Source organism: Salvia hispanica, chromosome 5 (genome assembly GCF_023119035.1).
Source record: "Salvia hispanica cultivar TCC Black 2014 chromosome 5, UniMelb_Shisp_WGS_1.0, whole genome shotgun sequence".
NCBI classification, from domain to species: Eukaryota; Viridiplantae; Streptophyta; class Magnoliopsida; order Lamiales; family Lamiaceae; genus Salvia; species Salvia hispanica.
In genome coordinates, this window is record NC_062969.1 from 15,205,455 (window position 1) to 15,210,390 (window position 4,936).

General features: G+C 32.1%; 1 long non-coding RNA gene across 5 annotated transcripts; it reads left to right on the plus strand.

Moving 5' to 3' along the window:
* The first annotated feature begins 726 nt into the window (after positions 1 to 726).
* Positions 727 to 4,669, plus strand: LOC125187616. 5 transcript variants are annotated; one of them, XR_007170640.1, is made up of 6 exons: positions 727 to 1,041; positions 1,169 to 1,270; positions 1,347 to 1,549; positions 1,631 to 1,736; positions 2,235 to 2,428; positions 4,603 to 4,636. It is a non-coding gene; the product is annotated as an uncharacterized LOC125187616 (long non-coding RNA). The 5 variants fall into 5 exon arrangements; XR_007170641.1 differs by having other exon boundaries at positions 728 to 1,030; positions 2,300 to 2,428; positions 4,611 to 4,669; XR_007170637.1 differs by having other exon boundaries at positions 729 to 1,041; positions 2,300 to 2,428; positions 4,611 to 4,669.
* The last annotated feature ends 267 nt before the right edge of the window (positions 4,670 to 4,936 follow it).

Here is a 4,936-nt window from a genome sequence, read left to right on the forward strand (position 1 = left end):
AGTGATGAAGGAGAAGAAATCGAATGGCAATTTGGTGTAGAAAATAAAAAATATTTTATGGAGTATTGCGTTCACTAATAAGTTTTCAGAAATTAAATGAGTTTAGATTGAAGATCAATGAGATAGAAAAATTACTTGCCGCTGGAGCCTGGAGTGATGAAGGATATGAAGTTGAACCAAACTCTGGTGTAAAAATAATCACGCAGATATAGAAGGAGAGAATGAAATCTTAATGGAAATAAGACTAATGCATGATTATAGGAATTACCATTACAAGAGAGGTGACAAAATATCAATTATAGCCTTAAGCGATTTACACTTAATTAAAAATAGAAAAATAATCAAATTAATGGAGCCATTAGATCACGTGATCAGATAATGAAGTCGCCAAATCCAAGGGCCTATAATTGGTCTGTATTTCTTTATCAAGATGCATTCTTGTTTGGATCAAAATCCTACATCCCTATATATATATATATATATATATATATATATAGGGGTGCGTTAGGCTCCTTTGCACCCTAAGTGTCCTATTTCCTTCTTAATCTCAGCCCTTGGATATATATATATATATATATATATATAGGATCATGATCAATTGAGATTATTTAGGCTAATTGAGAAATGAGATGCAATATCAGCCACTCATTTTTATTAAATGAGTGGTCCAGATTTTGCCACACAATAAATATTTTTAGATTAATTTAATATGAAAGGACATAATAGTAATTTTATGCTTATTTGCCAATCTCTCACGCAAGGCGGCGGAGTTCTAAATCCAGATCCAATTTCGTCGGAGCTGGTCACGATTCGCCTTCGCCGCGGTGGTGAAATCGTCTCCATCGGTAAGTTTGCGCGGTCGCTGCTCGGCGCGTGCGGCAACGGCGGCGATAATCGCGGCATCGAGGTCGGGTGAGAGGTCTGCGAGGGATCGGCTGATTTTGTGCAGAAAATTCGACTGAATCCGGCGGGATCGTCGATTGCGGTGGTGAGGGAACTGCCTTTCTCTCTCTGTAAATTAATTTTCGTGGTGAGCATCTGGTGAGTGGAATGTAGCGGATTGGATAATACGAAACGATCTAACCTCTCGTTTCGTAGTTATAAAATTCTCACTTTTCCGAGTTCAAGTTTGAATCGTGATTGTTGAATTGCTGGTGCATTTTTGTAGCTGTTGAAGGAGAAGGCGTGGGAGCTCGATTTTGTTCAGAGAATCGTGGAATTGTTTTTGTACTCTGATTGGATTTCTGATACGAATTTTTTGACTCCAGAGGTTTCGATTAATTGTGCTCTTCTGTGTTGTTTTTTCTTCCGTTTCCGGAAATTAATCTGGATTTTTTGTTCGACAGGTAGTGCTGGAGATATATGATTATTATCCTGGTTCAGAAGATCTGAATTGGAAGTTGTGATTTATTGTTCTTTCATCGTCAATCGGGACGTGCGTGGCGGAATTACTGTGTTTAGACATATAATTTCAGCAAATATGATTCTCTGTTCACCGCTTCTGAGACGATGATATGAATGCTTCGCTTCGAAATCCAGATTTCGTTAGGTAATTTGATTCTTCGTTATAAGATGACGAGCGTTGAATTTTCTCCCTAACTGATGAAATTGTTTGCCCTCGCAATTGCAGATTTGGATGGTTCTGTTAGCTGATTTATCTAATTTCCGGAAGCAGAAGGAAAATCTGGATTGTATGAGGAAGAACAAAGTACAGTGAACAGAATTGAAGTTCGCCGGTAACGCAAATATTGTTTTTCAAAAAATTGTTTTCTCATGATTTCTGTTTCGATCTTTACCACAGAGTTCCCTAAAATATTATTGTTGACATAAATTATATAAGTTGTTGACATGAAAATGTTTATTTTTGACATGAATTATATAGCTCGTTGACATAATAACTTTTGTTATTGACATGAATTATATAAGTCGTTGGCATAAATTTTATGAAAATTGTTGTTGACATAAATTATATGTAAAACATTGTTGTTGACATGAATTATATGTAAAACGTTATTGTTGACATAAATAATATACGTTGTTGACATGAAAATATTTGTCGTTGACATTAATTATTTGTGAAATGTTATTGTTGACATAATAGTTGACATAAATAAAGTTTGTTGTTGACATCGTAGTTCACATAAATAAAGTTTGTTGTTGACATCGCAGTTGACATAAATAATGTTTGTTATTGACATTTGTCGTTGACATTAATTATAAGTGTTATTTTTTAGTTGTTGACATTTTAATACGAGTTGTTGACATTCGATAATCTCGGTATTGAAATGCTCTCGGTAAGGTGAGTGACGGATCGCGTAGAAGAGCACTTGGAGCTTTGACCATTGAAATGCTCTGTTCCAGTTCCCTTGCTGCCTCCCTTTGCAACTGGGCCTTCTTCGGCTTCAGTCTGTCCAGATTCACAAGGCACGTAAGTAGCTAGTAACACCGTGTTTATCTTTGATATCTTTGTTGCTATTCTGTGCTGTTGTTTGGTGTGTTACTGGAATTGCTTTGAAGTGATATGAAGTAAAATGAGTTAAAATAACTACAATTGATCACTAGTTAATTGATGAGGAAATTATTGAATCTCGCTTTGGCAAAGGAGTTAGATAATAGAGTATATTATTGATGAATGTAACTGATTTACGTAGGTGAGGTAAGAGAAGCGTATGATAGGGTAGGATTTGAAGTGGTTACTGTTCGAATTACTGATTGCCTTTTTAATTCGAAATTTGTGAATTCATTTGTTAATTCTGTGGATTCGATTTTTCTAAAATCGAAAGCAAATTACAATTAATTTGTGAAATATATGGATGCAGCTTTTAATTCGATTGTGTTGCTGGAATTTTTGAGTTGTGTAGATAAGGTGTTTGTGATATTGCCTAAAATATTATTGTTGACATAAATTATATAAGTTGTTGACATGAAGATGTTTATTTTTGACATGAATTATATAGCTCGTTGACATAATAACGTTTGTTGTTGACATAAATTATATAGGTCGTTGGCATAAATTTTATGAAAAATGTTGTTGACATAAATTATATGTAAAACATTGTTGTTGACATGAATTATATGTAAAACGTTGTTGTTGACATAAATAATATAGGTCGTTGACATGAAAATATTTGTTATTGACATTAATTATTCGTAAAATGTTGTTGTTGACATAATAGTTGACATAAATAACGTTTGTTGTTGACATCGTAGTTTACATGAATAATGTTTGTTGTTGACATCATAGTTGACATGAATAATATTTGTTGTTGACATCGTAGTTGATATGTGAATTATAAGTGTTATTTTTTAGCTGTTGACATTTTAATACGAGTTGTTAACATTCGATATTCTCGGTATTGATATGTGAATTATAAGTGTTATTTTGTTAGTTGTTGACATTTTAATACGAGTTGTTGACATTCGATATTCTCGCTATTGATATGTGAATTATAAGTGTTATTTTGTTAGTTGTTGACATTTTAATACGAGTTGTTGACATTCGATATTCACGGTATTAATATGTGAATTATAAGTGTTATTTTTTAGTTGTTGACATTTTAATACGAGTTGTTGACATTCGATATTCTCGCTATTGATATGTGAATTATAAGTGTTATTTTTTAGTTGTTGACATTTTAATACGAGTTGTTGACATTCGATATTCTCGGTATTGATATGTGAATTGTAAGTGTTATTTTTTAGTTGTTGACATTTTAATACGAGTTGTTGACATTCGATATTCTCGGTATTGATATGTGAATTGTAAGTGTTATTTGTTAGTTGTTGACATTTTATTACGAGTTGTTGACATTCGATATTCTCGGTATTGATATGTGAATAGTAAGTGTTATTTGTTAGTTGTTGACATTTTATTACGAGTTGTTGACATTCGATATTCTCGGTATTGATATGTGAATTGTAAGTGTTATTTTTTAGTTGTTGACATTTTCATACGAGTTGTTGACATTCGATATTCTCGGTATTGATATGTGAATTGTAAGTGTTATTTGTTAGTTGTTGACATTTTATTACGAGTTGTTGACATTCGATATTCTCGGTATTGATATGTGAATTGTAAGTGTTATTTTTTAGTTGTTGACATTTTCATACGAGTTGTTGACATTCGATATTCTCGGTATTGATATGTGAATTGTAAGTGTTATTTGTTAGTTGTTGACATTTTATTACGAGTTGTTGACATTCGATATTCTCGGTATTGATATGTGAATTGTAAGTGTTATTTTTTAGTTGTTGACATTTTAATACGAGTTGTTGACATTCGATATTCTCGGTATTGATATGTGAATTGTAAGTGTTATTTTTTAGTTGTTGACATTTTCATACGAGTTGTTGACATTCGATATTCTCGGTATTGATATGTGAATTGTAAGTGTTATTTGTTAGTTGTTGACATTTTCATACGAGTTGTTGACATTCGATATTTTCGGTATTGATATGTGAATAGTAAGTGTTATTTGTTAGTTGTTGACATTTGCATACGAGTTGTTGACATTCGATAATCTCGGTATTGATATATGAATTGTAAGCGTTATTTGTTAGTTGTTGACATTTTAATAAGTGTTATTTTATTGAATGTTGAAGATTTGAAGATTTGAAGATTTGAAGAATGTTGAAGATTTGAAGATTTGAAGATTCGAAGATTTGAAGAATGTTGAAGATTTGAAGATTTGAATGTTGAAGATTTGATGATTTGAAGATATGAATGTTGAAGATTTGAAGATTTGAATGTTGAAGAGATTTGAAGAATGTTGAAGATTTGAAGATAAGAATGTTGAAGATTTGAAGATTTGAAGATATGAATGTTGAAGATTTGAAGATATGAATGTTGAATGTTGAAGATTTGAAGATTTGAATGTTGAAGATTTGAAGATTTGAAGATTTGAAGACTTTGCAGCTAGAGTTTTAGAGAGAATTT